The following is a 12,146-nucleotide window of genomic DNA, read 5'->3' as shown; positions in this document are numbered from 1 at the left end:
GCACGTGACCGCTTGCAGCCAATAGCATTCCAATTGGGTACCAGTAAACAATGTTTTCGCTTTGATAGAAACCAATGGGTCACGTGACGGTTCCCACCGTCCATATTTTTTACGGTCTATGATTGGAGTGCCTAGCACTGCTCCAAAACATGGCATAAAACCAGAAAAGTCAACCAAACAATTACATGGGACGCTGCTAGGCTAAAGGGTCAATTTAAAAACTAGGCAAGAATCAGGGCATGAGAGAAAAAAGGTCCACGAAAATGAAGAAAACGCTTTGTTAAAAAGGTAGGTTTTCAATCCATTTTACCAGTGACAGGGCCGGACTGGGACATAAAGGGTCGGACTGGGGCATCTTGGCCCAGACCGGCCCACTACAACCGGCGCAAACCAAAGATCTACAAGCCCACAACGCATCAAGGCAGCGGCGCCTTGTGGGCTTGTATAGCTGTTATATGTTTCGGGGGGACTTCTGGGCCACAGTAGCCTGTCAAGTGACAATGCCATGTCGGCCAATCAAGCGATGTCTCTCTGCTCTGTGGGCCGGTGCTACTGAAGGATTGTCTCTCTCCACTTAGTGGCTGCCCAGCCCAAAAATTACCGTAACTATCCTAAAACGAGGGTAAAAATAATTTGGTTTAAAAAGTCAAATGAAAATGATTATTATGTATTTTTTTGTTTGTTTGTTTGTTTGTTTGTGCCCACTGGCCCACTAATGGTATGCCCACCAGGCTAATGCCCGGTATGCAGAGATGGGCACAAAATACAAAAAATAAAAAATACAAAAAATACTCGGTCAGTACTTGGTCTAATATTGACCAGGATACTGTCACTAAGATACTGTCCTAGTGAAATATCCTGGTAAGTATTTCACTTGTATTTTTAATTAGTATTTTGTATTTTGTGCCCATCTCTGCTGGCCCGCAGGCCCGGTATGCCAGATGCCCAGTCCACCCCTGAGTGTCATTAGACTGTGGGGCTCTCAGGTGTTCAGAGGGAGTTCGATCCACAATGGACTGTTGAAATAACCCTAACCCTAACCCTAACCCGGTTTTCCGACCACCTAAACCTAACCTTAAACTTAACCCTAACCTCAGTAAAACTAACACTGGTGAATGCTAACCTGGTGTAATGCTAACCTGGTTGGACCAACGGACCCTCGAACCAATGCTCAGTCACCGGTTGAGGAGCTTAGTCGTGGGGAGAAGGAGTTGGAAGAATGGAGGCTTCGAGTGGAGGGTTGTGGGGTGAAGTGTGTGTGTGCGTGCGTGCGTGCATGAAAGTGTGAGAGAGCGTGCGCCCACAGAGCTCAGTGCATAGGGCAGCTTCCTGTCAACCAGAAAGGTGTGAATTTCCATCGAAAACCACTTGATGAAGATGATGAGATACGATGAGCTGACGCATCACTAACAGACACACAGACAACAGCGAGTGGCTGTGATGCAATCTTTGCTCGCCTGTTTAACAAACTCAACAAGATCTTTTATTTTGCCTCTATGTTGTTGCTTCTCCTGAATGTCCTAGGCTGTGCTCCTAAATCCTTCCCTTAGCTTAAACGCTAGCTTGGTAATGATAGCGGTCATGATACTGGCTGCATTATGGAGCTCCTCCATGTATTCCATGTCTGACATGGCATTACAGCACCCAGTCAGGAAGAGTGCAAAATGAGCAGCTTGTTTATCTACGCCGCAGATATCTATATTCATCTTTATCTTCCTGTCAGCAAGAAGTAAAACCACCTGATGAAGAGATAAGATGAGCTGAACATGTGCTGTAGTTATGACCCCCCCCCCAGTGCAGGCAGACAGGCTTCATAATGATGACGACACCCTGTCTGTCTGTCTGTCTGTCTGTCTGTCTGTCTGTCTGTCTGTCTGTCTGCTTGCCTGTCTGTCTGCCTGCCTACAGTGGTGGAAAAGGTACTCACATGTTGTACTTAAGTAATAGTATCAATACTGCAATATTATAGAGATACTCTGTTACAAGCAGTGTTGGGCAATATTACTTGGGAGAGTAATCGTTACTTATTACTTATTACACCTTGGGAAAAGTAATAATATTATATTACTTATTACTTGGAATCAAGAGTAATATCTAATATATTAAGTTATATTACTTTTTTTTTTTTTTTTTACCCCGCAAAAGAAAATAAATGTAGGCCTACAACAGAATCAGTTTAGCCAGCACCTTTTAGAACTGAATCAAATTTATTGGAACAATAAGAGTCTCTGGGACGCAATTAAAAATATATATAATTAATGACAGGCTTTGTAATTAATTAATCGCAAATAATCACATTTTAATCGCACATCAATATTTGACCTGGGAACAGTGATAAACCTTTTTAATGGATTTTGGTATACAAGCGAATCAATTAATAATTAATATATATAAGCTAAGCAACAACACATTGCTTATTTTTATTACATTTAAACACCCCAGTACTTTAGTATTTTGATCCTAGGCTCTGGATAAATAAATATTAAGGTTTAGTTAGTGGTGATGTAAATAAAATATAGGGGTCCTATCAGCTATTAGACAAGGATATATGGAGACCCCTGTTGTAACTCTGAGGACCCTAGGGGTCCCGGACCACATGTTGAAGACCCCTGCCTATATTATCCTTATAATAAATATTTTCTTTTCTGGCTTAAAAGTGTATTTTATAAGTGATGTGGAGGGCTCTGGGGGGTTCCCACTAAGCAAAGTGCGTAGGCTTTCAACTCCCTAAAACCGTCTCTTTCGGTGAGTGGTGAATATGTGACTAGGTCTGGTACTTTGTTCCTTATGTCTGCATTGGTCATTTTTCTTTTTTGTACAGATTATCCAAGTACAGAATCTAAGCTTTCATATGATGTATCATTTGTTGGAATTGGAGCATATTTGAAGAAGTTATGGGCATTTTAAACTTGTTGCACCATAAAACCCAAAGTGCTTAAAAAGCCATTTCAATGCAAGGAACATTTTTACACCTCTAGGTAGCCAGAAGTGGGTGTGACAATGGGAGGGACAATAGGTACTTACCCCCCCCCCCCCCCCCCCCACTCCCCCCCAAGTCAAACCACACCCACAGTGGTATAGCTGTCAACTTCAAATTTACTTTTATTCCACTACAATTATTTCAAACTACTATTTAGTAGTAGACCTGTGGTATTGTGCTATAGTGCTTGCAGCCATGTCAGAAATAGTGGCCAGTGGTCTTTTCTACCTCCTCCCCTCCTTATATGCTCATCCTGTCATTTTCTTCTTTTTGTAGTTTTTATTTTTCACTAAAATAGTGTATTACAAAAGTACCTACATTTTATAATTAAGTAAAAGTATCAATACTGCAATGTAGAATCACTCTGTTACAAGTAAAAGTCCAGAATTAAAAAATGTACTTGAGTAAAAGTACAAAAGTATTGGTATCCAAATGTACTTAAAGTACCAAAAGTAAAAGTACAAAAATGTTTGAAAATAGCAGATCTACAAGCTCACAACGCGTCGCACCGCAATGCGTTGTGAGCTTGTAGATTGGCTATTTTCAAATAGCCTTGGTATAACATAGGGCTAAAGTGGTTCATGTATGTTTTAAACTTTAGTTATTGTGATTTAGCATTATTGGGCTAAATGTAAAGACGCTACGCTGCGCCAACCGTGAATTCACTTCAACCTGGTGTGGAGCAGTTAAACCTATTTGCTACGTACGTCTACAAAAACGTTCATATTTCAAAGATAAAGTGCTTACTGAAGTCTCACAGATGTCACCATAGGGTACGCTCCAGCAGAATGTCCCGTAATGATCGTATTATTTAACGAGGAGCATTTTAATCCGATCGGTCGGCGTTTCCTTAAAAAGGTATTAATGTATCTAAGTGCAGTACACCTCGCAACCGATGGGGTCGCATGGCTGAAAAACAACAGAAAATGGCATCTGATCGGATTAAAATGCTGTTTATTAAACAATACGAAAGATACAGGTAATTCTGCTTGAGCGTACCATACTGTGACATCTGTGAGACTTCAGTAAGCACTTTATCTTTGAAATATGAACGTTTTTGTAGACGTACGTAGCAAATAGGTTTAACTGCTCCACACCAGGTTGAAGTGAATTTATTACGTGCGCAACACCGTAACTCGAGCCCTATCTAAATTGGTCGGGCTAACTGTGCCAAATGTAGCATAATCAGTGTTTGTGTAACTTCAGTCAGAACGATAATCTGATGGTTCTGACAGACTTAAACTCCTCGCGTTGTGAGCTTGTAGAAGAGCAACAATTCCAGTTGTGTTGTGTATACGATGCCTTCAGCGCTAGCTAACGTTAGCCGTTAGCCACTGCTTCTCATAATAAACAGCCAGCGTTAGCGAGAAGCTAACGCAGCTCGGCCACAAGTCTGTAGTATAACATAAAGCCCCGGTTCTCGAACGCTTCTTGCCTTTTGTGAACATTATATCCAAAAAGTAAAGGTCCTATGCCGGTCTCTCATCTGTTTACTTCATAAGCGTGGAAGAAAATCGAAGCAGCTTGTTGAAATAAAGTTTATATCGCTCATTTTGTCAGCCGGTCCTTTGTCCTTGTCACTGTATGGGCGGTGCTCAAAGCGTGAAATACGAGACAATTACTTTTCAGAGCGCTCTCTCTCCTCCCCCAAAAACCACGTACAGTTTCTTCCAAAAGCAGCCTAGTTTAACAAATAAAACTAGCCATTGTCATACCTTAAAACAACTATCTTTTGACACGAAACCCTTGTTATAAATTCGAACTTGTGAGAATTTGAAAAAAACGAAAAATACAAAAAACGACTTTGACTTCATTTTCTCACTTTTCTGCCGTTTTAAAATTGGCGACATTAGGACGGTTTCACCAGCCTGGGACACATATGTGTATTTCTTATGTTTACATTTTACAACAGGCGAGAGGCTAGCAGTTAGCTGTTAGCACAAGGGCTAGTCTAGTGGAGGGCTGGAGGCTAAGCTAACGGCTAAACAGCAACATCGCATTGCGTTGCTTGAGGCTTGATGTGCTGCGGTGATATGCAAAGCATAATTTGCGAAGCCGTGCTTTTGTCCACGCTCCCGATTGCTTTTTAAATGTAAATGTCCCAGCCATCCACTTAGCGTTTTCGAGCTGCTTGGGGATCCGCTATAGATGCGGTGGACGGGCCGCTTTTGGCCGTTTTGGCCTAGTTTTTTCGGGCTGCGAGGGGGTCCGCGGGGGTCCCCAAGGGTGGGGGACCCCTCGGGGACCCCCTGGGAGCCGGCCCCGTCCCTCCAGGTGACTCTGGGGCCGAGCTGTGTCGCGCGCCGTACACTGTGGACGACAGAATGTTGTGCTGTCTAGCCTGTCTTATGACTGTTGGACAGGCAGCAACGCTCTCACCCCTCTAACATAAGCTACGTCATAACTGTGCGCAAGCTGCGGCAGATCTACAAGCTACACAGCATCTCTGTTGATATGTGTTATAGTTTGTAGGTCTGTTCTATTTTTGCATGATGCGGCAACTTCAAGTAACGGGTAACGAGGGTTTTTTTTTGCGGAGTAAAGCGTTACATATTACCAGTTTTGACAGAGTAATACCTTATATTATTCGTTACTGGATAAAGTAATAATATTACAGTAATATATTATTAGTAATTCGTTACTGCCCAACACTGGTTACAAGTAAAAGTCTGAATCTGAAAATGTACTTGAGTAAAAGTATGAACGTGTTGGCAACAAAATTGACTTAAAGTACCAAGAGTAAAAGTACAAAATGTTTGAAAATAGCAGATCTAAAAGCTCACAACGTGTTGCGATGCAACACGGTGAGCTTGTGGTTAATGTATGTTTTATAATCTAATAATGTATTTCCAAAAAGTAACTAGTACTGTAACCAGGCCTGGAATTTCGTCATTTTAGGGGCAAGGCCACTTGGCCTTTGGGGTTGTCCATTTTTGGAGGGCACAAAGGCCCAAATGCCAGGGCAGGAAGGCCATCAAATGAAACACAATTTTAGACCAATGAAAGAATGTGTTGAATTTAAGGGTTAGGGATGATAACCTAATCTGCAGTGAACTAGATAAATTAAGGTATAATACTGATCCATGCTCAGCTTTGATTGATTGATTGAAGAATTTATTAGAAGTTTGCAATAGAAAAAAGTACAGTTTCATGACAGTACAAATCACTGGTACAAGGTCAACTAAAAGGAGATCCTAGAAAGCCGAGGCTTATTTCCACAGGAACCACACTTTAAGTATCTCATATAAAAAGCCCAGCACCAAATAAAGACACTGGATTGGTTTAAAGATAGGGACTCTGGGGAGTTAAGATTTCATAATCTCAACAAAAGACACTGGTGTCTACACGACAAGAAAGAGACACCGGTGTCTACCGTCTACATACTGACAAGAAAGAGACAGAGGAGAAAGTGGTACAGTCGGCTGGGGCATTAAGGCCACTATGGTCTCAAGTCATGCCTTTGGTTTGAGGGGCACAAGGCCAAACTGAGGGGCAACGGCGGCCATGGCCTTCATGGCCTCCATGAAATTCCTGCCCTGACTGTAACTAATGTTTTCAAATAAATGTAGTGGAGTAAAAGTACAGTAGGCCTATTTGTATCTGAGATATAGTGGAGTAGAAGTAAAAGTATTGGAAATTGGAAATACTCAGGTAAAGTACACATATCTCAAAATTGTACTTAGGTAAATGTACTTAGTTACTACCACTGTCTGTCTGCATGCCACCCTGCATGTCTGTCTGCATGCCACCCTGTCTGTCTGCCTGCATTGCCACCCTGCTTGTCTGTCTGCATGCCACCCTGCCTGCCTGTCTGTCTGCATGCCACCCTGTCTGTCTGTCTGTCTGTCTGTCTGTCTGCATGCCACTCTGCCTTTTTTTTCTGTCACCAGAAAAAAAATAAAAAAAAATATAAATATACTCTTCACCAAAAATGTGATGTGTTGTGGTATGGTATGGTATGGTATGGTATAATTTTATTTCGGTTTTCAAAATACAATGTTTAAAAATAAACATTTAAAACAATAACAATTTAAAATAAATACGCAACAATGTTGCCGAAAAGGATTTAGGCTGAAGCCGCAGCTTATGGTGCCTACCCTTTATGTCTCTTCATCTTACATCAGAAACGAAATATCTGATACTTTCAAAACAAACAATACAAGGACAAAACTAAATATATAAAAAAGAATATATATATATATATATATATAATATGTATAAATATTTGTGAGCTTGTAGATCTGCCATTTTATGGCTTATTCCCCCCAGAATGGGCATAGCTGGGGTTCATGTGGTTAATGCTATTGCTAACCATGTAATTAAGTGTGCCTGCCATGCAATGGCAAAACACTTATTGTACTCGCTCGGCAAAAACTTCGGCACGTAACTACTGCCGCACCATTTACGCCACCCCCGCAATATATACATCAAAACGTGCGGCTCAGCCGGGAATGGTGTGCTATTACTTTTCTTTCCGATCCGCGTTACCATGGCGACGTAATAGGCAAAAAAAGACGCTTAATTTTCCCCATTGACTTATAAAGGGAAAATGAAAAATTCACATTCAAGTATTTTTCTCTCGCAAACCATATGGGCTACAGTTTCAAAACTCGGAGAGGAGATTCTTTAAAATTCCCTTTTCCCTGGATTCCTTGGGTCAAGACGCATCTCTCCATATAGGCCACACCCATTTGCGCCAGGATAGATTTTCCGCCATTTAGAATTTTCTCCAAAACACACTTTTTGCTCCTTTTCCTACATATTTTCTTCAAATGTCACAAAAATCGGTACACATGATCTATGAACCCATGCAATGAACATACTCAAGGGATATTTCGACAGTCCATACCGTTCGTTCGTAACACGCTTCCAAAGTTAGCGGGAGGGGCCAGTTTCGCAAACAATAGCCATAAATCACAAACAAAAGGTCGAGTCAACACTGAATTTCAACCACGAGCAGCAGGAGCGGTTTTGCAGTCGCTAAATCGCACTGTGGTGAAGAAAAAAAGAGTTGAGTCGGAAGGCAAAGCTCTCTGTCTACCGAGCAATATTCGTTCCTACTCTCACCTATGGTCATGAAGTGTGGGTCATGACCCAAAGTATAAGTTTGCGGGTGCAAGCGGCCGAAATGGGTTTCCTCAGACGGGTGGCTGGTATCTAGAGATAGGGTGAGAAGTTCAGTCACCCGAGAGAGACTTGGAGTAGAACCGCTGCTCCTACACTTGGAAAGGAGTCAGCTTAGGTGGTTCGGGCATCTAGTACGGATGCCTGCCGAGCGCCTTCCTAGGAAGGTCCTCGATGCACGTCCCACTGGGAGGAGACCCCGTGGCAGACCAAAGACCAGATGGAGGGATTATATCTCCAAACTGGCTTGGGAACGCCTCGGTATACTCCCTGAGGGAGTGGAGGAAGTTGCTCGGGATAAGGACATCTGGAGGTCTCAGTTGGAACTGTTACCCCCGCGACCCGATTCCGGATAAGCGGTTGAAGATGGATGGATGGATGGATGGTTTTTTGGCTTGAAGCGAGCCCACAATTGTTACGAAGGAACAATATTTTCCAGTTAAAATTAATCATTATGCAGAATGTCCCATGTCAGGTTTTCAAACGTATGCAAATGTCAAGAATGAGTACCGGGCAGGACCCAAAAGCAGACGAAAAGGCAGGAAGTTCAACTCAAAGGATTTATTAACTAGGCAGCAAGAAATAACAGAACTTAAAGCATCGAGCACACAGAATAACTCACTCGACATGGGTCTACGGACCAACAGGGAAACAATGCAGACACAGGACTTAAATAGACAGGGGGTAACAACACACAGGTGAACTCAAAGACAATCAACACTCGGATAGGCTGAGGGACAAACAGGATACAGGTGGAGAACATAACTAATCAGTGGGAGGTGAGACAAGGCAGGTAACAGAACTACAGGGGCTGACAGGAAGACACAGAATACTACTACAAAATAAGATGCAGAACACTAAGGCAAAACAGTAACAGAAAACCAGACAGATAGGAACAGAACATACTGAGTGACATACTGTATCAACATAACAACCAAACATATTACACACAGTCGTCAGAGACATATCAATAAAGTCCAAAACACAAAGTGGACAGTCAATGTCCCAGGTCCGAGGTGCTGACGTGACAGTACCCCCCCTCCAAAGGGCGGCTCCCAGACACCCAACTCGGATCACCAAACCAGGGCGGCTGGAGGGGGCCAGGAGGATGGCCAAACTTGATATTTGCAAAATATTTTAATCCGAACTTTAGGTTTCTTTGCATGAGCAGCAGTAGTTGACAAAATAGGTCAGCATTAAGGCTGTGTGATATTAGGAAAGCCTTCGATATTAAATATAATGTTGATGGATGCTCATGATAAATAAAATAAAAAAGCTGTAGTTTTAATGTATTTTTGCTTCAAGTTAATGTTTTCTGCTTCAAGTTAATATTTTCAAACTAACAACATTAATTCAAGAGAAATTAACAAATATCTAGGCTAATAAAGGCAATATAATACCTAGAACTTTGACTTTCAGCTGCATGATTGCACTACGTAGACCAGGGTTCCCCAATTAGTTTTCTCCGAGGGCCAAATTATGTCTAGGGTACCAAGCCGAGGGCCACAACATTGAGCAGCCTCCGAACAAATTGTGGCTTGGAGGCGCGCATATAAAGCTCTGTTGTTTAGTATAGGCCTATATTAGATTGTTTCTAATATTTTCTCTTGTCATATAAAACAAATATCACCCCTTTTAAAATAAACATTTCAGTGTTTCTCTTTAGGTCAGGCCTTTAAATATCAGTATAATTTACTTATCTATGATATTTATGTTCATTGTACTGCGAGTGTGTGTCTCCTACAGTACACCAGTGGTTAATTCTCAACCCTTCATGTCAATGAACCCTGAGTTACAGACCCATAAGGGTCCATTTGGTTCCTAACTTGCTATCATTTGGCCCCATTTTAAGAAACACTGTCCTACAACAAGGTGTGTGTGTGTGTGTGTGTGTGTGTGTGTGTGTGTGTGTGTGTGTGTGTGTGTGTGTGTGTGTGTGTGGCAAGCACAGCAGCATCCACGTTGATTTACCTCCAGCCACACTTTTTTCCCTATCAATAGAAACGTTGTTGCCCTGATAATAGTTGAGGGGGAAGAAGCGTCTCCTATTCCACATTAACCAGTGGTTAATGCATCCTTGCATTGTTGTTGTTAGCTCTTAGCACTGATTAGTGCTATGCTCTGTAGCAACAAAGAATTGACAAAGCAATCTACTAACTCAACTGCTATCTTTGTCAATCAAAATCGCGGAGGCTCTGCTCCTGCTCAATGAACACTTTAACGAGCTTGACGGAGGCACGCTGCCTGGCACGGAGCTAAGCTTACACGACGAGCGACAGGTCGCAATGATATACACTCGTAATAGCCGGCAGCTGCGCAGAGTAGTGAATGCGAGACGGCGAGTGAGTGAGTGAGGGAGAGAGAAGGGAAGGGAGGGGAGGGGAAAGGAGGGGAGGGGCTGGAGCAGGGAGAGAGAGGTAGGGAGCGAGAGAGAGAAGAGATCCTCGTTCGTCGTTTAAGGATTTTTTTTCTTTTTCACTCTTCCTCGTCCAACTAGTCGCACATGTGCGACCTGGTAAAATTTTAACTTGCACGTTATGAAATTAGCTCGCATATGCGACCTAATAGGTCGCACCTTGGAGCCCTGCTTGCATAGTAAGTTTACCAGTGGGCACTGTTAAACAAAAGAGGTGTTACCTCACCCTCTCTAGCAGAAGATCAATGAATATCACTTTGGTTCCCGTAGACTTAAGGTCTGTACATACCGGCGAATTAGCGAAAGCGACGTGAATAAGCGAACCAAAAAAACGAAGTATTCGCGATTTGCCTTTTTCCATACACACCGAAAAGCGAATATGCGTATAATATTCGCTTAATTCGCCTAAAAACGATGGGTGATATCTGCCTGTAGCCACAGGAGAAAGGAGAAGAAAGGAGAGAGAGGAGAGAGGAGAACGGACGGGGAAACAAATAAAACTAGAAGAGAAAATTTCTAAGAAATTTTAAGTGTGCCTGCAGCTCGCTAAGTCTGTGCAACCTTGTGTAGCGGTTGGTGTTAGCATTAGCGTTATTTCATTTGACGCAACCCGCGTGTCTGTATGACAAACGGTTCACGAGATCAAGGGTCACTTCCTGTTTGGTGAGGGGCACTTCCTGTTTGGCGAAATAGGCCCCAATTAAGGTCATGGACGATTAATGAATTAAAGCTGCAAGCAGCGATGACCAGGCCCTCGCAGCTCTACCCACGTCACAAGGCCAGCAGCCAATCAGAAACCAAACAGGAAGTCAGCCATTTCGACTAATTAGTGGCGTTTTGGAGCATTTTTGGCCGTTATCACGGGTCGCACTTTAACGACAGTTTTTTGAGAAAAAATTGTTTTGTGAGAAAAAAAAATTGAGAAAAAAACTTTTTTGAGAAAAAGAAATTTTGAAAAAAAAATTGTGAGAAAAAAAAATCTTGAGAAAAAAAAATGAGAAAAAAAAATGTTGAGAAAAAAATAATTTTGAGAAAACAATTTTGAGAAAAACATTTTTTGAGAAAAAAATAATTTTGAGAAAAAAAAAATTGAGAAAAAAAATTTTTGAGAAAAAAAAATTGAGAAAAAAATTGAGAAAAAAATTGAGAAAAAAAAATTGAGAAAAAAAATTTTTGAGAAAAAAAAATTGAGAAAAAAAAAATTGAGAAAAAAAAATTTTGAGAAAAAAAAATTGAGAAAAAAAAAATTGAGAAAAAAAATTTTTGAGAAAAAAAAATTTGAGAAAAAAAAATTTGAGAAAAAAATTTTTTGAGAAAAAAAAAAATTTGAGAAAAAAAAATTTGAGAAAAAAAAAATTTGAGAAAAAAAAAATTGAGAAAAAAAAATTGAGAAAAAAAGAAAAGGTATGACACCAGCCGCAAGTCTGTACGACAAACGGTTCATGAGTTATAGAGGCACTTCCTGTTTGGTGAAGGGCACTTCCTGTTAAAGAGGGGGCGAGGCTTAATCAATTACAGCTCATCCCTATTGGTCGGAAAAAGACCAAAGTTGTGTGAGCATTTTACATTTTAAATGACGTTGCTAGGCAAAAGTATGGCAGAGTTATGTGGCGCCAAAGTTTCTGG

Source organism: Nannobrachium achirus (assembly GCF_963921795.1).
Source record: "Nannobrachium achirus genome assembly, chromosome: 13".
NCBI classification, from domain to species: domain Eukaryota; kingdom Metazoa; phylum Chordata; class Actinopteri; order Myctophiformes; family Myctophidae; genus Nannobrachium; species Nannobrachium achirus.
The sequence above is the reverse complement of the archived record's forward strand: the minus strand, read 5'-3'. Positions refer to the sequence as shown.